Raw genomic sequence first — 23,248 nt, 5'->3', positions numbered from 1 at the left:
TGAAGCATTCAAGCTGATTTCTTGCAGCAGCTGGGCACTGTAACAGCTCCAGAGCTGCTCTGTACGGCAAGTAAAAGGGTGTGGGCCCTGCAGCACTACCTGTAGTTCGCATTGTGCGTTGGAAGGCACAAAGTAAGCAGACGGGAGAAGTCAGGATAGTGCGCAAGGGCATAGAAGGGAGCGGCTCAAGAAAACAGAAGTGGAAACAGACAGCAAACTAGGCTGGAGAGAGACCTGAGACAAAGAGATCTGAATTATACGAGAGCCGACCAGGGGAAACACAAATTATGCAGTCAAGTTTCCCACATTTGGGGAAATCGCAGGAGCAGCACACCCAGAGTGCAATGGGTGAGCCTTGCCCTGGGAGAAGCACCTTCATGATCATAGTATCTCACCTGGCAGGTATGTAGGAGTTGGGCTAGAGCTGGGGAGGGTCGCTGCTCGGGTACCCCCCTGTCAAGTGAAGGAGATCAAACTGAGGCAGCACAATGGAACTCTCGAAAGAAGAACAAGGCTAGAGGAAGATCTGAGACAAAGAAATCTGACTTTTACCAGAGCTGACAAGAGGAAAACACAAACACAGTGCCCCACTACCACAAATAATGCAGTTGAGTTTCCCACATTTGGGGAAATCACAGGGGTCAGCATACCCAGAATGCAATGAATGAACCTCACCCTGGGAGAACAATCTTTATGACCATGGTATCTCCTATGCAAAATAAGTATGATTTGAGATAGGGCTGGGGAGGGCCGCTGCTCAGGCACATCTCTGTCAAGTAAAGGAGATTCAACTGAGGCAGCACAAGGGAACTCTCATCTGGGGACAACAACTGCCGGGAGAACACATATTTTCAGATGAACATGGGAGGGCAGAAGGCTGCCTAATACTGAAGCACGCCCAAACAACAAACCAAATGCAACAACTAGTACAAGCATTCCTGGGAGAAGGTCTGCAGAAGACGGATTTACATACGGTGATGTCATCCAAGCAGTGGGCCAAAGTTGGCTGGAACCCTCATCTGCATATGTTGAAGATACAATTTGTGAATTGCATTTAACACTATCTCCCTTTCCTGGGGAGAAGATGGTAGGGCCGATTTGAAAAACCGGCGAGGAGGCACCTCTTCGAATTTCAGCTTGTAACCCTGAGAAACAATTTCTATTGCCTAGGGATCCACCTGCGAATGAACCCAGATGTGGCTGAAAACTCGAAGACGTGCCCTCAACTGGGCGGACTCCTTTAGCGGAGCCCCAGCGTCATGCGGTGGATTTTGTAGAGGCCGGGGAGGACTTCTGTTCCTGGGAACTAGCTGTGTTGTGCAGCTTCTTCCCTCTGCCCTTACCTCTGGCAAGAAAGGACGCACCTCGTACTTTCTTGTTTCTCTGTCATCGAAAGGACTGCATTTGATAATGTGGTGCTTTCTTAGGCTGTGAGGGAATATAAGGCAAAAAATTTGATTTACCAGCTGTAGCTGTGGAGACTAGGTCCGAGAGACCTTTCCCAAACAATTCCTCACCCCTGTAAGGTAAAACCTCCATATGCCTTTTTGAGTCGGCATCACCTGTCCATTGCCGGGTCCATAGGACTCGTCTAGCAGAAATCGACATAGCGTTTATTCTAGAACCTAGTAGACTAATGTCACTTTGAGCATCTCTCATATATAGGACAGCATCTTTTATATGCCCTATGGTCAATAACATAGCATCCTTATCTAGGGTCTCAATCTCTGCTGATAAGGTATCTGTCCATGCTGCCACCGCGCTACAACCCCGGCCGACGCAATTGCCGGTCTGAGTAAGGTACCAGAATGTGTGTAAATGGACTTTAGGGTAACCTCCTGCTTGCGGTCAGCAGGGTCCCTGATGGTAGCCGTATCCTGGGATGGCAGCGCTACCTTTTTGGATAAGCGTGTCAATGCTTTATCCACCCTAGGGGAGGATTCCCACCGTATCCTGTCCATTGGCGGGAAAGGATACGCCATAAGAATCCTTTTGGGAATCTGCAGCTTTTTGTCTGGAGATTCCCAAGCTTTTTCACATAATTCGTTCAACTCATGTGAGGGGGGAAAGGTTATCTCAGGTTTCTTTCCCTTATACATGTGTACCCTCGTGTCAGGGACAGGGGACTCTGTGATGTGCAAAACATCTTTTATTGCAATAATCATATATCGAATACATTTAGCCAATTTTGGCTGTAACTTTGCATCATCGTAGTCGACACTGGAGTCAGAATCTGTGTCGGTATCTGTGTCAACTATTTGGGATAGTGGGCGCTTTTGAGACCCCGAAGGTCCCTGCGACATAGGAACAGGCATGGGTTGACTCCCTGACTGTTCCCTAGCTTCAGCTTTGTCTAATCTCTTGTGTAATAAGTTTACATTAGCACTTAAAACATTCCACATATCCATCCAGTCAGGTGTCGGCGTTGTCGATGGAGACACCACATTAATTTGCTCCTGCTCCTCTCTAGGAGAGCCTTCTACCTCAGACATGTCGACACACGTGTACCGACACACCATACACTCAGGGAATCCTCTTATCTGAGGACAGTTCCCCAACAAGGCCCTTTGGAGAGACAGAGAGAGAGAGAGTATGCCAGCACACACCCCAGCGCTATATGACCCAGGAAAAAAACACAATAATTTTATGTTTACCCAGTAGCGCTGTATTTCCATATATATATGCGCCTAATTATGTGCCCCCCTCTTCTTTAAGACCCTCTTTCTACCGTGGTATAAGCAGGGGAGAGTCCGTGGAGCTTCCCCTCAGCGGTGCTGTGGAGAAAATGGCGCTGGTGAGTGCTGAGGGAGAAGCCCCACCCCCTCAGCGACGGGCTTCTGTCCCGCTCAAATATAGTAAAAAAATGGCGGGGGCTCTTATATATATATACAGTGCCTAGCTGCATATATATTTATTTTGCCAAAGAGAGGTCTATATTGCTGCCCAGGGCGTCCCCCCTGCGCCCTTCACCCTTACACTGACTGCCGTGTGTGAGGTGTATTGGAGCAATGGAGCACAGCTTTACTGCTGTGCGTTACCTCAGTGAAGATCATGAAGTCTTCCGCCGCCTCTGAAGTCTTCTTTTCTTCTCATACTCACCCGGCTTCTATCTTCCGGCTCTGCGAGGGGGACGGCGGCGCGGCTCTGGGACGGACGGCGAGGGTGAGACCTGCGTACCGATCCCTCTGGAGCTAATGCTGTACAGTAGCCTAAGAAGCAGAGCCTATCAACTCACAGAAGTAGGTGTGCATCTCTCCCCTCCGCCCCTCGATGCAGGGAGTCTGTTGCCAGCAGGCTCCCTGAAAATAAAAAAATCTAACAAATATACTTTCTGTCAGGAAACTCAGGAGAGCTCCCTGAAAAGCACCCAGTCTCCTCTGGGCACAGTAGTAAACTGAGGTCTGGAGGAGGGGCATAGAGGGAGGAGCCAGTGCACACCCAGATCTAAAGTCTTTCTTAAAGTGCCCATGTCTCCTGCGGAGCCCGTCTATCCTTACGGAGTCCCCAGCATCCTCTAGGACGTAAGAGAAAAATTATGCTGGCAGAAAAATCCAATTGAGTGATTAAACAGCTCCAGAGCTGCTCTGTAAGGCAAGTAAAAGGGTGTGGGCCCTGCAGCACTACCTGTAGTTTGCATTGTGCATTGGAAGCCTAGTTTGCTGTCTGTTTCCACTTCTTTTTTCTTGAGCCCCTCCCGTCTATACCCTTGTGCACTATCCTGACTTCTCCTCCCGTCTGCTTACTTTGTGCCTTCCAATGCACAATGCAAACTACAGGTAGTGCTGCAGGGTCCACACCCTTTTACTTGCCTTATAGAGCAGCTCTTGAGCTGTTACAGTGCCCAGCTGCTGCAAGAAATCAGCGTGAATGCTTCAGGGGCTGGGGCATGGCCAACATGAGCCCCACACCGAAGGAGGGTGGGGGTGTTTAATGCGAACTAGGGGTCTCGCACAATGCGAACTACAGGTAGTGCTGCAGGGCCCACACCCTTTTACTTGCCTTACAGAGCAGCTCTGGAGCTGTTACAGTGCCCAGCTGCTGCAAGAAATCAGCTTGAATCCTTCAGGGGCTGGGGCATAGCCAACATGAGCCCCACACCGACGGAGGGTGGAGGTGTTTAATGCGAACTAGGGGTCATCCAAGTGCCGCAAAAGGCCGCCATGCCCTGCACGCCCCTTTTCTCTTTTCATATGCAGACGAGGGTTGAAGCCAACTTTGACCCACTGCTTGGATGACATCGCCATATGCAAATCCATCTGCTGCAGGCCTTCCCCCAGGAATGCTTGCACTAGTTGTTGCATTTGGTTTGTTGTTTGGGGGTGCTTCAGTATTAGGCAGCCTTCTGCCCTCCCATGTTCATCTGAAAATATGTGTTCTCCCTGCAGTTGTTGTCCCCAGATGAGAGTTCCCTTGTGCTGCCTCAGTTGAATCTCCTTTACTTGACAGAGATGTGCCTGAGCAGCGGCCCTCCCCAGCCCTATCCCAAATCATACTTATTTTGCATAGGAGATACCATGGTCATGAAGACTGTTCTCCCAGGGTGCGGTTCATTCATTGCATTCTGGGTATGCTCACCCCTGTGATTTCCCCAAATGTGGGAAACTCGACTGCATTATTTAATGCGAACTAGGGGTCATCCAAGCACCGCAAAAGGCCGCCATGCCCTGCATACCCCTTTTCTCTTTTCATAAGCAGACGAGGTTTGAAGCCAACTTTGACCCACTGCTTGGATGACATCACTTGCTGCCTTTCCAATGAAGCAAGTTTAATTTAATAATAGGTGAAAAACCATCCCTACAAAGGTGTTAATCAGATACTTGGCTTTGTGGACACTTTTCAGAGCACAAATTTGTTAGCATAAAAATAAAGCCAGAAAATGAAGAGCTGTTTAATCACTCAATTGGATTTTTCTGCCAGCATATTTCTTTTTCTCTGCAACCCACTGCTAAATTGTGCTTCCTAGCTGTTTTTATAAAATCACTGAATCAAATCTAACTCTGATTACATCAGAGAAGGCCAGGTACCCTACACCATAACAGGGGGTTTGAAATTTTGACTTGTCTACTTAAAGATCACCAAAATCTGATAACAAGGTCAATTAAGTCCCTGGGTGGGATTGAACCACCAACCTTTTGGTTAATAGCCTTACACACTAACTGATTGCGCCACAGCGACACTTGGCAAAAGTACATACTGACAAAGGCTAATAAGCATTCATCTAGAACGATTCCTAGAAACATTTTAAAAAGTCAATAATGTGGAGAGTTTTTGTAAGATGTTTCTTCCATCAACCAATGAAGAAACACATTGGTACTTTCCCATGATGAGTGAGTGCTTCAGGATCTTTTGCACTTACATGTGCAGCAGAGTACTGTAATGGAAGCATGCTGGGTCCATAACCCAGAGGTAGGCAGATTGAAACTATCCTCTGCTATATGCATTTTTTTTTGTTAATTAAAGTAATCCAAAACTGGGATTGATATTTTTGCTCTTTTATTTTTACTTAAAGTACAATAACTTTTACCATTTTAATTTGTTTTAATAGTATATTGACAGTATTGTTTTCTTTCAAAAATCCAATTAATTTTCTTTACCCGATTATTAAAATGGTAATTGACAAAAACAAACTACATTGTCACCAGAAGAGCAATACAAAATGTACAAGTGATATATTAAAATCATCTTTCCAGCTTGAATTTCAATGATGCATTGGGGCAACGATTTTGTGAGAAACATCTTCACCCTTAAATAAAGATTTTCTTAATTCCTTACCTGTGTGCTAATTAGATATCACCTTGTTTTCACATTAAACAGACTTCCACATGAGAAAACAGCAAATATGCAGTGGCGTTAATGTTTCCTGGTGTCAACCTGTATTATTTCCGTAGATATTGAAATGAGGATGCATCTTGCTGCCTTTCCAATGAAACAAGTTTAATTTAGTAATAGGTGAAAAACCATCCCTACAAAGATGTTAATCAGATACTTGGCTTTGTGGACACTTTTCAGAGAACAAATTTGTAATCATAAAAATAAAGCCAGAAAATGAAGAGCTGTTTAATCACTCAATTGGATTTTTCTGCCAGCATTTTTCTTTTTCTCTGCAACCCACTGCTAAATTGTGCTTCCTAGCTGTTTTTTTATAAAATCACTTAATCAAATCTAACTCTGATTACATCAGAGAAGGCCAGGTACCCTATACCATAAGAGGGGGTTTGCAATTTTGACTTGTCTACTTAAATATCACCAAAATCTGATCACAAGGTCAATTACGTCCCTGGGTGGGATTGAACCACCAACCTTTTGATAAATAGCTGAACACACTAACCGATTGCGCCACAGAGACACTTTGCAAAAAGCACATACTGACAAAGACTAATAAGCATTCATCTAGAACGTTTCCTAGAAAAACTTTAAAAAGTCAATAATCTGGAGAGTTTTTGTAAGATGTTTCTTCCAGCAACCAATGAAGAAACACATTGGTACTTTCGCATGATGAGTGAGTGCTTCAGGATCTCTTGCACTTACATGTGCAGCAGAGTACTGCAATGGAAGCATGCTGGGCCCATAACCCAGAGGTAGGCAGATTGAAACTATCCTTTGCTATATGATTTTTTTTTTTTTGTTCATTAAAGTAATCCAAAACTGGGATTGATATTTTAGCTTTTATTTTTACTTAAAGTACAATAACTTTTACCATTTTAATTTGTTTTAATAGTATATTGACAGTATTGTTTTCTTTCAAAAATCCACTTAATTTTCTTTACCCTATTATTAAAATGGTAATTGACAAAAACAAACTACATTGTCACCATAAGAGCAATACAAAATGTACAAGTGATATATTAAAATCATCTTTCCAGCTTGAATTTCAATGATGCATTGGGGCAACGATTTTGTGAGAAACATCTTCACCCTTAAATAAAGATTTTCTTAATTCCTTACCTGTGTGCTAATTAGATATCACCTTGTTTTCACATTAAACAGACTTCCACATGAGAAAGCAGCAAGGATGCAGTGGCGTTAATGTTTCCTGGTGTCAACCTGTATTATTTCAGTAGATATTGAAATGAGGATGCATCTTGCTGCCTTTCCAATGAAGCAAGTTTAATTTAGTAATAGGTGAAAAACCATCCCTACAAATATGTTAATCAGATACTTGGCTTTGTGGACACTTTTCAGAGAACAAATTAGTTAGCATAAAAATAAAGCCAGAAAATGAAGAGCTGTTTAATCACTCAATTGGATTTTTCTGCCAGCATATTTCTTTTTCTCTGCAACCCACTGCCAAATTGAGCTTCCTAGCTGTTTTTATAAAATCACTGAATCAAATCTAACTCTGATTACATCAGAGAAGGCCAGGTACCCTACACCATAACAGGGGGTTTGAAATTTTGACTTGTCTACTTAAAGATCACCAAAATCTGATAACAAGGTCAATTAAGTCCCTGGGTGGGATTGAACAACCAACCTTTTGGTTAATAGCCTTACACACTAACTGATTGCGCCACAGCTACACTTTGCAAAAGTACATACTGACAAAGGCTAATAAGCATTCATCTAGAACGATTCCTAGAAACATTTTAAAAAGTCAATAATGTGGAGAGTTTTTGTAAGATGTTTCTTCCATCAACCAATGAAGAAACACATTGGTACTTTCCCATGATAAGTGAGTGCTTCAGGACCTCTTGCACTTACATGTGCAGCAGAGTACTGTAATGGAAGCATGCTGGGTCCATAACCCAGAGGTAGGCAGATTGAAACTATCCTCTGCTATATGCATTTTTTTTGTTAATTAAAGTAATCCAAAACTGGGATTGATATTTTTGCTCTTTTATTTTTACTTAAAGTACAATAACTTTTACCATTTTAATTTGTTTTAATAGTATATTGACAGTATTGTTTTCTTTCAAAAATCCACTTAATTTTCTTTACCCGATTATTAAAATGGTAATTGACAAAAACAAACTACATTGTCACCAGAAGAGCAATACAAAATGTACAAGTGATATATTAAAATCATCTTTCCAGCTTGAATTTCAATGATGCGTTGGGGCAACGATTTTGTGAGAAACATCTTCACCCTTAAATAAAGATTTTCTTAATTCCTTACCTGTGTGCTAATTAGATATCACCTTGTTTTCACATTAAACAGACTTCCACATGCGAAAGCAGCAAGGATGCAGTGGCGTTAATGTTTCCTGGTGTCAACCTGTATTATTTCAGTAGACATTGAAATGAAGATGCATCTTGCTGCCTTTCCAATGAAGCAAGTTTAATTTAGTAATAGGTGAAAAACCATCCCTACAAAGGTGTTAATCAGAGACTTGGCTTTGTGGACACTTTTCAGAGAACAAATTTGTTAGTATAAAAATAAAGCCAGAAAATGAAGAGCTGTTTAATCACTCAATTGGATTTTTCTGCCAGCATATTTCTTTTTCTCTGCAACCCACTGCTAAATTGTTCTTCCTAGCTGTTTTTATAAAATCACTGAATCAAATCTAACTCTGATTATATTAGAGAAGGCCAGGTACCCTACACCATAACAGGGGGTTTGAAATTTTGACTTGTCTACTTAAAGATCACCAAAATCTGATAACAAGGTCAATTAAGTCCCTTGGTGGGATTGAACCACCAACCTTTTGGTTAATAGCCTTACACACTAACTGATTGCGCCACAGCGACACTTTTCAAAAGAACATACTGACAAAGGCTAATAAGCATTCATCTAGAACGATTCCTAGAAACATTTTAAAAAGTCAATAATGTGGAGAGTTTTTGTAAGATGTTTCTTCCATCAACCAATGAAGAAACACATTGGTACTTTCCCATGATGAGTGAGTGCTTCAGGATCTCTTGCACTTACATGTGCAGCAGAGTACTGTAATGGAAGCATGCTGGGTCCATAACCCAGAGGTAGGCAGATTGAAACTATCCTCTGCTATATGCATTTTTTTTGTTAATTAAAGTAATCCAAAACTGGGATTGATATTTTTGCTCTTTTATTTTTACTTAAAGTACAATAACTTTTACCATTTTAATTTGTTTTAATAGTATATTGACAGTATTGTTTTCTTTCAAAAATCCTATTAATTTTCTTTACCCGATTATTAAAATGGTAATTGACAAAAACAAACTACATTGTCACCAGAAGAGCAATACAAAATGTACAAGTGATATATTAAAATCATCTTTCCAGCTTGAATTTCAATGATGCATTGGGGCAACGATTTTGTGAGAAACATCTTCACCCTTAAATAAAGATGTTCTTAATTCCTTACCTGTGTGCTAATTAGATATCACCTTGTTTTCACATTAAACAGACTTCCACATGAGAAAACAGCAAAGATGCAGTGGCGTTAATGTTTCATGGTGTCAACCTGTATTATTTCCGTAGATATTGAAATGAGGATGCATCTTGCTGCCTTTCCAATGAAGCAAGTTTAATTTAGTAATAGGTGAAAAACCATCCCTACAAAGATGTTAATCAGATACTTGGCTTTGTGGACACTTTTCAGAGAACAAATTTGTTATCATAAAAATAAAGCCAGAAAATGAAGAGCTGTTTAATCACTCAATTGGATTTTTCTGCCAGCATTTTTCTTTTTCTCTGCAACCCACTGCTAAATTGTGCTTCCTAGCTGTTTTTTTATAAAATCACTTAATCAAATCTAACTCTGATTACATCAGAGAAGGCCAGGTACCCTACACCATAAGAGGGGGTTTGCAATTTTGACTTGTCTACTTAAATATTACCAAAATCTGATCACAAGGTCAATTACGTCCCTGGATGGGATTGAACCACCAACCTTTTGATTAATAGCTGAACACACTAACCGATTGCGCCACAGAGACACGTTTCAAAAGAACATACTGACAAAGGCTAATAAGCATTCATCTAGAACGTTTCCTAGAAAAACTTTAAAAAGTCAATAATCTGGAGAGTTTTTGTAAGATGTTTCTTCCAGCAACCAATGAAGAAACACATTGGTACTTTCGCATGATGAGTGAGTGCTTCAGGATCTCTTGCACTTACATGTGCAGCAGAGTACTGCAATGGAAGCATGCTGGGCCCATAACCCAGAGGTAGGCAGATTGAAACTATCCTTTGCTATATGCATTTTTTTTTTGTTCATTAAAGTAATCCAAAACTGGGATTGATATTTTAGCTTTTATTTTTACTTAAAGTACAATAACTTTTACCATTTTAATTTGTTTTAATAGTATATTGACAGTATTGTTTTCTTTCAAAAATCCAATTAATTTTCTTTACCCGATTATTAAAATGGTAATTGACAAAAACAAACTACATTGTCACCAGAAGAGCAATGCAAAATGTACAAGGGATATATTAAAATCATCTTTCCAGCTTGAATTTCAATGATGCATTGGGGCAACGATTTTGTGAGAAACATCTTCACCCTTAAATAAAGATTTTCTTAATTCCTTACCTGTGTGCTAATTAGATATCACCTTGTTTTCACATTAAACAGACTTCCACATGAGAAAGCAGCAAGGATGCAGTGGCGTTAATGTTTCCTGGTGTCAACCTGTATTATTTCAGTAGATATTGAAATGAGGATGCATCTTGCTGCCTTTCCAATGAAGCAAGTTTAATTTAGTAATAGGTGAAAAACCATCCCTACAAATATGTTAATCAGATACTTGGCTTTGTGGACACTTTTCAGAGAACAAATTCGTTAGCATAAAAATAAAGCCAGAAAATGAAGAGCTGTTTAATCACTCAATTGGATTTTTCTGCCAGCATATTTCTTTTTCTCTGCAACCCACTGCTAAATTGTGCTTCCTAGCTGTTTTTTTTATAAAATCACTTATTCAAATCTAACTCTGATTACATCAGAGTAGGCCAGGTACCCTACACCATAAGAAGGGGGTTTGAAATTTTGACTTGTCTACTTAAAGATCACCAAAATCTGATAACAAGGTCAATTACATCCCTGTGTGGGATTGAACCACCAACCCTTTGATTAATAACCAAACACACTAACAGATTGCGCCACAGAGACACTTTACAAACGTACATACTGACAAAGGCTAATAAGCATTCATCTAGAACGTTTCCTAGAAAAACTTTAAAAAGTCAATAATCTGGAGAGTTTTTGTAAGATGTTTCTTCCATCAACCAACGAAGAAACACATTGGTACTTTCCCATGATGAGTGAGTGCTTCAGGAGCTCTTGCACTTACATGTGCAGCAGAGTACTGCAATGGAAAAATGCTGGGCCCATAACCCAGAGGTAGGCAGATTGAAACTATCCTCTGCTATATGCATTTTTTTTTGTTAATTAAAGTAATCCAAAACTGGGATTGATATTTTTGCTCTTTTATTTTTACTTAAAGTACAATAACTTTTACCATTTTAATTTGTTTTAATAGTATATTGACAGTATTGTTTTCTTTCAAAAATCCACTTAATTTTCTTTACCCTATTATTAAAATGGTAATTGACAAAAACAAACTACATTGTCACCAGAAGAGCAATACAAAATGTACAAGTGATATATTAAAATCATCTTTCCAGCTTGAATTTCAATGATGCATTGGGGCAACGATTTTGTGAGAAACACCTTCATCCTTAAATAAAGATTTTCTTAATTCCTTACCTGTGTGCTAATTAGATATCACCTTGTTTTCACATTAAACAGACTTTCACATGCGAAAACAGCAAATATGCAGTGGCGTTAATGTTTCCTGGTGTCAACCTGTATTATTTCCGTAGATATTGAAATGAGGATGCATCTTGCTGCCTTTCCAATGAAGCAAGTTTAATTTAGTAATAGGTGAAAAACCATCCCTACAAAGATGTTAATCAGATACTTGGCTTTGTGGACACTTTTCAGAGAACAAATTTGTAATCATAAAAATAAAGCCAGAAAATGAAGAGCTGTTTAATCACTCAATTGGATTTTTCTGCCAGCATTTTTCTTTTTCTCTGCAACCCACTGCTAAATTGTGCTTCCTAGCTGTTTTTTTATAAAATCACTTAATCAAATCTAACTCTGATTACATCAGAGAAGGCCAGGTACCCTATACCATAAGAGGGGGTTTGCAATTTTGACTTGTCTACTTAAATATCACCAAAATCTGATCACAAGGTCAATTACGTCCCTGGGTGGGATTGAACCACCAACCTTTTGATAAATAGCTGAACACACTAACCGATTGCGCCACAGAGACACTTTGCAAAAAGCACATACTGACAAAGACTAATAAGCATTCATCTAGAACGTTTCCTAGAAAAACTTTAAAAAGTCAATAATCTGGAGAGTTTTTGTAAGATGTTTCTTCCAGCAACCAATGAAGAAACACATTGGTACTTTCGCATGATGAGTGAGTGCTTCAGGATCTCTTGCACTTACATGTGCAGCAGAGTACTGCAATGGAAGCATGCTGGGCCCATAACCCTGAGGTAGGCAGATTGAAACTATCCTTTGCTATATGAATTTTTTTTTTGTTCATTAAAGTAATCCAAAACTGGGATTGATATTTTAGCTTTTATTTTTACTTAAAGTACAATAACTTTTACCATTTTAATTTGTTTTAATAGTATATTGACAGTATTGTTTTCTTTCAAAAATCCACTTAATTTTCTTTACCCTATTATTAAAATGGTAATTGACAAAAACAAACTACATTGTCACCATAAGAGCAATACAAAATGTACAAGTGATATATTAAAATCATCTTTCCAGCTTGAATTTCAATGATGCATTGGGGCAACGATTTTGTGAGAAACATCTTCACCCTTAAATAAAGATTTTCTTAATTCCTTACCTGTGTGCTAATTAGATATCACCTTGTTTTCACATTAAACAGACTTCCACATGAGAAAGCAGCAAGGATGCAGTGGCGTTAATGTTTCCTGGTGTCAACCTGTATTATTTCAGTAGATATTGAAATGAGGATGCATCTTGCTGCCTTTCCAATGAAGCAAGTTTAATTTAGTAATAGGTGAAAAACCATCCCTACAAATATGTTAATCAGATACTTGGCTTTGTGGACACTTTTCAGAGAACAAATTAGTTAGCATAAAAATAAAGCCAGAAAATGAAGAGCTGTTTAATCACTCAATTGGATTTTTCTGCCAGCATATTTCTTTTTCTCTGCAACCCACTGCCAAATTGTGCTTCCTAGCTGTGTTTATAAAATCACTGAATCAAATCTAACTCTGATTACATCAGAGAAGGCCAGGTACCCTACACCATAACAGGGGGTTTGAAATTTTGACTTGTCTACTTAAAGATCACCAAAATCTGATAACAAGGTCAATTAAGTCCCTGGGTGGGATTGAATAACCAACCTTTTGGTTAATAGCCTTACACACTAACTGATTGCGCCACAGCTACACTTTGCAAAAGTACATACTGACAAAGGCTAATAAGCATTCATCTAGAACGATTCCTAGAAACATTTTAAAAAGTCAATAATGTGGAGAGTTTTTGTAAGATGTTTCTTCCATCAACCAATGAAGAAACACATTGGTACTTTCCCATGATAAGTGAGTGCTTCAGGACCTCTTGCACTTACATGTGCAGCAGAGTACTGTAATGGAAGCATGCTGGGTCCATAACCCAGAGGTAGGCAGATTGAAACTATCCTCTGCTATATGCATTTTTTTTTGTTAATTAAAGTAATCCAAAACTGGGATTGATATTTTTGCTCTTTTATTTTTACTTAAAGTACAATAACTTTTACCATTTTAATTTGTTTTAATAGTATATTGACAGTATTGTTTTCTTTAAAAAATCCACTTAATTTTCTTTACCCGATTATTAAAATGGTAATTGACAAAAACAAACTACATTGTCACCAGAAGAGCAATACAAAATGTACAAGTGATATATTAAAATCATCTTTCCAGCTTGAATTTCAATGATGCATTGGGGCAACGATTTTGTGAGAAACATCTTCACCCTTAAATAAAGATTTTCTTAATTCCTTACCTGTGTGCTAATTAGATATCACCTTGTTTTCATATTAAACAGACTTCCACATGCGAAAGCAGCAAGGATGCAGTGGCGTTAATGTTTCCTGGTGTCAACCTGTATTATTTCAGTAGACATTGAAATGAAGATGCATCTTGCTGCCTTTCCAATGAAGCAAGTTTAATTTAGTAATAGGTGAAAAACCATCCCTACAAAGGTGTTAATCAGAGACTTGGCTTTGTGGACACTTTTCAGAGAACAAATTTGTTAGTATAAAAATAAAGCCAGAAAATGAAGAGCTGTTTAATCACTCAATTGGATTTTTCTGCCAGCATATTTCTTTTTCTCTGCAACCCACTGCTAAATTGTTCTTCCTAGCTGTTTTTATAAAATCACTGAATCAAATCTAACTCTGATTACATTAGAGAAGGCCAGGTACCCTACACCATAATAGGGGGTTTGAAATTTTGACTTGTCTACTTAAAGATCACCAAAATCTGATAACAAGGTCAATTAAGTCCCTTGGTGGGATTGAATCACCAACCTTTTGGTTAATAGCCTTACACACTAACTGATTGCGCCACAGCGACACTTTGCAAAAGAACATACTGACAAAGGCTAATAAGCATTCATCTAGAACGATTCCTAGAAACATTTTAAAAAGTCAATAATGTGGAGAGTTTTTGTAAGATGTTTCTTCCATCAACCAATGAAGAAACACATTGGTACTTTCCCATGATGAGTGAGTGCTTCAGGATCTCTTGCACTTACATGTGCAGCAGAGTACTGTAATGGAAGCATGCTGGGTCCATAACCCAGAGGTAGGCAGATTGAAACTATCCTCTGCTATATGCATTTTTTTTGTTAATTAAAGTAATCCAAAACTGGGATTGATATTTTTGCTCTTTTATTTTTACTTAAAGTACAATAACTTTTACCATTTTAATTTGTTTTAATAGTATATTGACAGTATTGTTTTCTTTCAAAAATCCTATTAATTTTCTTTACCCGATTATTAAAATGGTAATTGACAAAAACAAACTACATTGTCACCAGAAGAGCAATACAAAATGTACAAGTGATATATTAAAATCATCTTTCCAGCTTGAATTTCAATGATGCATTGGGGCAACGATTTTGTGAGAAACATCTTCACCCTTAAATAAAGATGTTCTTAATTCCTTACCTGTGTGCTAATTAGATATCACCTTGTTTTCACATTAAACAGACTTCCACATGAGAAAACAGCAAAGATGCAGTGGCGTTAATGTTTCCTGGTGTCAACCTGTATTATTTCCGTAGATATTGAAATGAGGATGCATCTTGCTGCCTTTCCAATGAAGCAAGTTTAATTTAGTAATAGGTGAAAAACCATCCCTACAAAGATGTTAATCAGATACTTGGCTTTGTGGACACTTTTCAGAGAACAAATTTGTTATCATAAAAATAAAGCCAGAAAATGAAGAGCTGTTTAATCACTCAATTGGATTTTTCTGCCAGCATTTTTCTTTTTCTCTGCAACCCACTGCTAAATTGTGCTTCCTAGCTGTTTTTTTATAAAATCACTTAATGAAATCTAACTCTGATTACATCAGAGAAGGCCAGGTACCCTACACCATAAGAGGGGGTTTGCAATTTTGACTTGTCTACTTAAATATTACCAAAATCTGATCACAAGGTCAATTACGTCCCTGGATGGGATTGAACCACCAACCTTTTGATTAATAGCTGAACACACTAACCGATTGCGCCACAGAGACACTTTGCGAAAAGTACATACTGACAAAGACTAATAAGCATTCATCTAGAACATTTCCTAGAAAAACTTTAAAAAGTCAATAATCTGGAGAGTTTTTGTAAGATGTTTCTTCCAGCAACCAATGAAGAAACACATTGGTACTTTCGCATGATGAGTGAGTGCTTCAGGATCTCTTGCACTTACATGTGCAGCAGAGTACTGCAATGGAAGCATGCTGGGCCCATAACTCAGAGGTAGGCAGATTGAAACTATCCTTTGCTATATGCATTTTTTTTTTGTTCATTAAAGTAATCCAAAACTGGGATTGATATTTTAGCTTTTATTTTTACTTAAAGTACAATAACTTTTACCATTTTAATTTGTTTTAATAGTATATTGACAGTATTGTTTTCTTTCAAAAATCCAATTAATTTTCTTTACCCGATTATTAAAATGGTAATTGACAAAAACAAACTACATTGTCACCAGAAGAGCAATACAAAATGTACAAGTGATATATTAAAATCATCTTTCCAGCTTGAATTTCAATGATGCATTGGGGCAACGATTTTGTGAGAAACATCTTCACCCTTAAATAAAGATTTTCTTAATTCCTTACCTGTGTGCTAATTAGATATCACCTTGTTTTCACATTAAACAGACTTCCACATGAGAAAGCAGCAATGATGCAGTGGCGTTAATGTTTCCTGGTGTCAACCTGTATTATTTCAGTAGATATTGAAATGAGGATGCATCTTGCTGCCTTTCCAATGAAGCAAGTTTAATTTAGTAATAGGTGAAAAACCATCCCTACAAATATGTTAATCAGATACTTGGCTTTGTGGACACTTTTCAGAGAACAAATTCGTTAGCATAAAAATAAAGCCAGAAAATGAAGAGCTGTTTAATCACTCAATTGGATTTTTCTGCCAGCATATTTCTTTTTCTCTGCAACCCACTGCTAAATTGTGCTTCCTAGCTGTTTTTTTTATAAAATCACTTATTCAAATCTAACTCTGATTACATCAGAGTAGGCCAGGTACCCTACACCATAAGAAGAGGGTTTGAAATTTTGACTTGTCTACTTAAAGATCACCAAAATCTGATAACAAGGTCAATTACATCCCTGGGTGGGATTGAACCACCAACCCTTTGATTAATAACCAAACACACTAACAGATTGCGCCACAGAGACACTTTACAAACGTACATACTGACAAAGGCTAATAAGCATTCATCTAGAACGTTTCCTAGAAAAACTTTAAAAAGTCAATAATCTGGAGAGTTTTTGTAAGATGTTTCTTCCATCAACCAACGAAGAAACACATTGGTACTTTCCCATGATGAGTGAGTGCTTCAGGATCTCTTGCACTTACATGTGCAGCAGAGTACTGCAATGGAAAAATGCTGGGCCCATAACCCAGAGGTAGGCAGATTGAAACTATCCTCTGCTATATGCATTTTTTTTTGTTAATTAAAGTAATCCAAAACTGGGATTGATATTTTTGCTCTTTTATTTTTACTTAAAGTACAATAACTTTTACCATTTTAATTTGTTTTAATAGTATATTGACAGTATTGTTTTCTTTCAAAAATCCACTTAATTTTCTTTACCCTATTATTAAAATGGTAATTGACAAAAACAAACGACATTGTCACCAGAAGAGCAATACAAAATGTACAAGTGATATATTAAAATCATCTTTCCAGCTTGAATTTCAATGATGCATTGGGGCAACGATTTTGTGAGAAACACCTTCACCCTTAAATAAAGATTTTCTTAATTCCTTACCTGTGTGCTAATTAGATATCACCTTGTTTTCACATTAAACAGACTTCCACATGCGAAAGCAGCAAGGATGCAGTGGCGTTAATGTTTCCTGGTGTCAACCTGTATTATTTCAGTAGACATTGAAATGAGGATGCATCTTGCTGCCTTTCCAATGAAGCAAGTTTAATTTAGTAATAGGTGAAAAACCATCCCTACAAAGGTGTTAATCAGAGACTTGGCTTTGTGGACACTTTTCAGAGAACAAATTTGTTAGCATAAAAATAAAGCCAGAAAATGAAGAGCTGTTTAATCACTCAATTGGATTTTTTTGCCAGCATATTTCTTTTTCTCTGCAACCCACTGCTAAATTGTGCTTCCTAGCTGTTTTTATAAAATCACTGAATCAAATCTAACTCTGATTACATCAGAGAAGGCCAGGTACCCTACACCATAACAGGGGGTTTGAAATTTTGACTTGTCTACTTAAAGATCACCAAAATCTGATAACAAGGTCAATTACGTCCCTGGGTGGGATTGAACCACCAACCTTTTGGTTAATAACCATACACACTAACTGATTGCGCCACAGCGACACTTTGCAAAAGTACATACTGACAAAGGCTAATAAGCATATATCTAGAACGTTTCCTAGAAACATTTTAAAAAGTCAATAATGTGGAGAGTTTTTGTAAGATGTTTCTTCCATCAACCAATGAAGAAACACATTGGTACTTTCCCATGATAAGTGAGTGCTTCAGGACCTCTTGCACTTACATGTGCAGCAGAGTACTGTAATGGAAGCATGCTGGGTCCATAACCCAGAGGTAGGCAGATTGAAACTATCCTTTGCTATATGCATTTTTTTTTGTTAATTAAAGTAATCCAAAACTGGGATTGATATTTTTGCTTTTATTTTTACTTAAAGTACAATAACTTTTACCATTTTAATTTGTTTTAATAGTATATTGACAGTATTGTTTTCTTTCAAAAATCCAATTAATTTTCTTTACCCTATTATTAAAATGGTAATTGACAAAAACAAACTACATTGTCACCAGAAGAGCAATACAAAATGTACAAGTGATATATTAAAATCATCGTTCCAGCTTGAATTTCAATGATGCATTGGGGCAACGATTTTGTGAGAAACATCTTCACCCTTAAATAAAGATTTTCTTAATTCCTTACCTGTGTGCTAATTAGATATCACCTTGTTTTCACATTAAACAGACTTCCACATGAGAAAGCAGCAAGGATGCAGTGGCGTTAATGTTTCCTGGTGTCAACCTGTATTATTTCTGTAGATATTGAAATGAGGATGCATCTTGCTGCCTTTCCAATGAAGCAAGTTTAATTTAGTAATAGGTGAAAAACCATCCCTACAAAGGTGTTAATCAGAGACTTGGCTTTGTGGACACTTTTCAGAGAACAAATTTGTTAGCATAAAAATAAAGCCAGAAAATGAAGAGCTGTTTAATCACTCAATTGGATTTTTTTGCCAGCATATTTCTTTTTCTCTGCAACCCACTGCTAAATTGTGCTTCCTAGCTGTTTTTATAAAATCACTGAATCAAATCTAACTCTGATTACATCAGAGAAGGCCAGGTACCCTACACCATAAGAGGGGGTTTGAAATTTTGACTTGTCTACATAAAGATCACCAAAATCTGATAACAAGGTCAATTACGTCCCTGGGTGGGATTGAACCACCAACCTTTTGGTTAATAGCCTTACACACTAACTGATTGCGCCACAGCGACACTTTGCAAAAGCATATACTGAAAAAGGCTAATAAGCATTCATCTAGAACGTTTCCTAGAAACATTTTAAAAAGTCAATAATGTGGAGAGTTTTTGTAAGATGTTTCTTCCATCAACCAATGAAGAAACACATTGGTACTTTCCCATGATGAGTGAGTGCTTCAGGATCTCTTGCACATACATGTGCAGCAGAGTACTGTAATGGAAGCATGCTGGGTCCATAACCCAGAGGTAGGCAGATTGAAACTATCCTCTGCTATATGCATTTTTTTTGTTAATTAAAGTAATCCAAAACTGGGATTGACATTTTTGCTCTTTTATTTTTACTTAAAGTACAATAACTTTTACCATTTTAATTTGTTTTAATAGTATATTGACAGTATTGTTTTCTTTCAAAAATTCACTTAATTTTCTTTTCTGTGTGCTAATTAGATATCACCTTGTTTTCACATTAAATAGACTACCACATGAGAAAGCAGCAAGGATGCAGTGGCGTTAATGTTTCCTGGTGGTAGTGGGGGACTGTGTTTGTGCTTTCCTCTGGTCAGCTCTGGTAAAAGTCAGATTTCTTTGTCTCAGATCTTCCTCTAGCCTTGTTCTTCTTTCGAGAGTTCCCTTGTGCTGCCTCAGTTGGATCTCCTTCACTTGACAGGGGCGTACCCGAGCAGCGACCCTCCCCAGCACTAGCCCAACTCCTACTTACCTGCCAGGTGAGATACTATGATCATGAAGGTGCTTCTCCCAGGGCAAGGCTCACCCATTGCACTCTGGGTGTGCTGCTCCTGCGATTTCCCCAAATGTGGGAAACTTGACTGCATAATTTGTGTTTCCCCTGGTCGGCTCTCGTATAATTCAGATCTCTTTGTCTCAGGTCTCTCTCCAGCCTAGTTTGCTGTCTGTTTCCACTTCTCTTTTCTTAAACCGCTCCCTTCTATGCCCTTGCGCACCTTAATTAAATCTAACTCTGATTACGTCAGAGAAGGCCAGGTACCCTACACCATAAGAGGGGGTTTGAAATTTTGACTTGTCTACTTAAAGATCACCAAAATCTGATCACAAGGTCAATTACATCACTGGGTGGGAACCTTTTGGTTAATAGCCCATGTAAGTGCAAGAGATCCTGAAGCACTCACTCATCATGGGAAAGTACCAATGTGTTTCTTACAAAAATTCTCCAGATTATTGACTTTTTAAAGTTTTTCTAGGAAACGTTCTAGATGAATGCTTATTAGCCTTTGTCAGTATGTACTTTCGCAAAGTGTCGCTATGGCGCAATCAGTTAGTGTGTATGGCTATTAACCTAAAGGTTGGTGATTCAATCCCACCCAGGGACGTAATTGACCTTGTTATCAGATTTTGGTGATCTTTAAGTAGACAAGTCAAAATTTCAAACCCCCTCTTATGGTGTAGGGTACCCGGCCTTCTCTGATGTAATCAGAGTTAGATTTGATTAAGTGATTTTATAAAAAACAGCTAGGAAGCACAATTTAGCAGTGGGTTGCAGAGAAAAAAAATTATGCTGGCAGAAAAGTCCAATTGAGTGATTAAACAGCTCTTCATTTTCTGATTTTATGTTTATGCTAACAAATTTGCTCTCTGAAAAGTGTCCACAAAGCCAAGTCTCTGATTAACACCTTTAGTAGGAATGGTTTTTCACCTATTACTGAATTAAACTTGCTTCATTGGAAAGGCAGCAAGATGCATCCTCATTTCAATGTCTACTGAAATAATACAGGTTGACACCAGGAAACATAAACGTCACTGCATCCTTGCTGCTTCCTCAAGGGGAAGTCTGTTTAATGTGAAAACAAGGTGATATCTAATCAGCACACAGGTAAGGAATTAAGAAAATCTTTCTTTATGGGTGAAGATGTTTCTCACAAAATTGTTGCACCAAGGCATCATTGAAATTAAAGCTGGAAAGATGATTTTAATATATCACTTGTATATTTTGTACTGCTCTTCTGGTGACAATGTAGTTTGTTTTTGTCAATTACCATTTTAATAATAGGGTAAAGAAAATTAAGTGGATTTTTGAAAGAAAACAATACTGTCAATATACTATTAAAACAAATTAAAATGGTAAAAGTTATTGTACTTTAAGTAAAAATAAAAGAGCAAAAATATCAATCCCAGTTTTGGATTACTTTAATTAACAAAAAACAATGCATATAGCAGAGGATAGTTTCAATCTGCCTACCTCTGGGTTATGGACCCAGCATGCTTCCATTACAGTACTCTGCTGCACATGTAAGTGCAAGAGATCCTGAAGCACTCACTCATCATGGGAAAGTACCAATGTGTTTCTTCATTGGTTGATGGAAGAAACATCTTACAAAAACTCTCCAGATTATTGACTTTTTAAAGTTTTTCTAGGAAACGTTCTAGATGAATGCTTATTAGCCTTTGTCAGTATGTACTTTCGCAAAGTGTCTCTGAGGCACAAACAGTTAGCGTGTTCAGTTGTTAACCAAAAGGTTGGTGGTTCAATCCCACCTAGGGACGTAATTGACCTTGTTATCAGATTTTGGTGATCTTTAAGTAGACAAGTAAAAATTTCAAACCACCTCTTATGGTGTAGGGTACCTGGCCTTCTCTGATGTAATCAGAGTTAGATTTGATTAAGTGATTTTATAAAAAAAACAGCCACAAAGCACAATTTAGCAGTGGGTTGCAGAGAAAAAGAAATATGCTGGCAGAAAAATCCAATTGAGTGATTAAACAGCTCTTCATTTTCTGGCTTTATTTTTATGCTAACAAATTTGTGCTCTGAAAAGTGTCCACAAAGCCAAGTATCTGATTATCACCTTTGTAGGGATGGTTTTTCACCTATTATTAAATTAAACTTGCTTCATTGGAAAGGCAGCAAGTGATGTCATCCAAGCAGTGGGTCAAGGTTGGCTTCAAACCTCGTCTGCTTATGAAAAGAGAAAAGGGGTATGCAGGGCATGGCGGCCTTTTGCGGTGCTTGGATGACCCCTAGTTCGCATTAAATAATGCAGTCGAGTTTCCCACATTTGGGGAAATCACAGGGGTCAGCATACCCAGAATGCAATGAATGAACCGCACCCTGGGAGAACAGTCTTCATGACCATGGTATCTCCTATGCAAAATAAGTATGATTTGGGATAGGGCTGGGGAGGGCCGCTGCTCAGGCACATCTCTGTCAAGTAAAGGAGATTCAACTGAGGCAGCACAAGGGAACTCTCATCTGGGGACAACAACTGCAGGGAGAACACATATTTTCAGATGAACATGGGAGGGCAGAAGGCTGCCTAATACTGAAGCACCCCCAAACAACAAACCAAATGCAACAACTAGTGCAAGCATTCCTGGGGGAAGGCCTGCAGCAGATGGATTTGCATATGGCGATGTCATCCAAGCAGTGGGTCAAAGTTGGCTTCAACCCTCGTCTGCATATGAAAAGAGAAAAGGGGCGTGCAGGGCATGGCGGCCTTTTGCGGCACTTGGATGACCCCTAGTTCGCATTAAACACCTCCACCCTCCGTCGGTGTGGGGCTCATGTTGGCTATGCCCCAGCCCCTGAAGGATTCAAGCTGATTTCTTGCAGCAGCTGGGCACTGTAACAGCTCCAGAGCTGCTCTGTAATGCAAGTAAAAGGGTGTGGGCCCTGCAGCACTACCTGTAGTTCGCATTGTGCGAGACCCCTAGTTCGCATTAAACACCCCCACCCTCCTTCGGTGTGGGGCTCATGTTGGCCATGCCCCAGCCCCTGAAGCATTCACGCTGATTTCTTGCAGCAGCTGGGCACTGTAACAGCTCAAGAGCTGCTCTGTAAGGCAAGTAAAAGGGTGTGGGCCCTGCAGCACTACCTGTAGTTTGCATTGTGCATTGGAAGGCACAAAGTAAGCAGACGGGAGGAGAAGTCAGGATAGTGCACAAGGGTATAGACGGGAGGGGCTCAAGAAAAAAGAAGTGGAAACAGACAGCAAACTAGGCTTCCAATGCACAATGCAAACTACAGGTAGTGCTGCAGGGCCCACACCCTTTTACTTGCCTTACAGAGCAGCTC

The 23,248-nt window shown here is 38.8% G+C and overlaps 3 non-coding genes and 2 pseudogenes across 3 annotated transcripts; 2 read left to right on the top strand and 3 right to left on the bottom strand.

The window, feature by feature from the left end:
• Positions 1-247: 247 nt before the first annotated feature.
• On the bottom strand, positions 248-410 carry LOC135036146 (U1 spliceosomal RNA). Its single transcript, XR_010230979.1, has one exon. It is a non-coding gene; the product is annotated as a U1 spliceosomal RNA (small nuclear RNA).
• Positions 411-562: 152 nt separating this feature from the next.
• Positions 563-726, bottom strand: LOC135036051 (U1 spliceosomal RNA). Its single transcript, XR_010230889.1, has one exon. It is a non-coding gene; the product is annotated as a U1 spliceosomal RNA (small nuclear RNA).
• Positions 727-4,489: 3,763 nt separating this feature from the next.
• LOC135036199 (U1 spliceosomal RNA) lies at positions 4,490-4,668 on the top strand (annotated as a pseudogene).
• A 15,242-nt stretch (positions 4,669-19,910) lies between these two features.
• Positions 19,911-20,073, top strand: LOC135036126 (U1 spliceosomal RNA). Its single transcript, XR_010230960.1, has one exon. It is a non-coding gene; the product is annotated as a U1 spliceosomal RNA (small nuclear RNA).
• A 2,083-nt stretch (positions 20,074-22,156) lies between these two features.
• On the bottom strand, positions 22,157-22,335 carry LOC135036198 (U1 spliceosomal RNA; annotated as a pseudogene).
• Positions 22,336-23,248: the final 913 nt, after the last annotated feature.

This window comes from Pseudophryne corroboree, unplaced genomic scaffold (assembly GCF_028390025.1).
Source record: "Pseudophryne corroboree isolate aPseCor3 unplaced genomic scaffold, aPseCor3.hap2 scaffold_630, whole genome shotgun sequence".
Lineage (NCBI taxonomy): Eukaryota > Metazoa > Chordata > Amphibia > Anura > Myobatrachidae > Pseudophryne > Pseudophryne corroboree.
The sequence above is the reverse complement of the archived record's forward strand: the minus strand, read 5'-3'. Positions and strand labels throughout refer to the sequence as shown.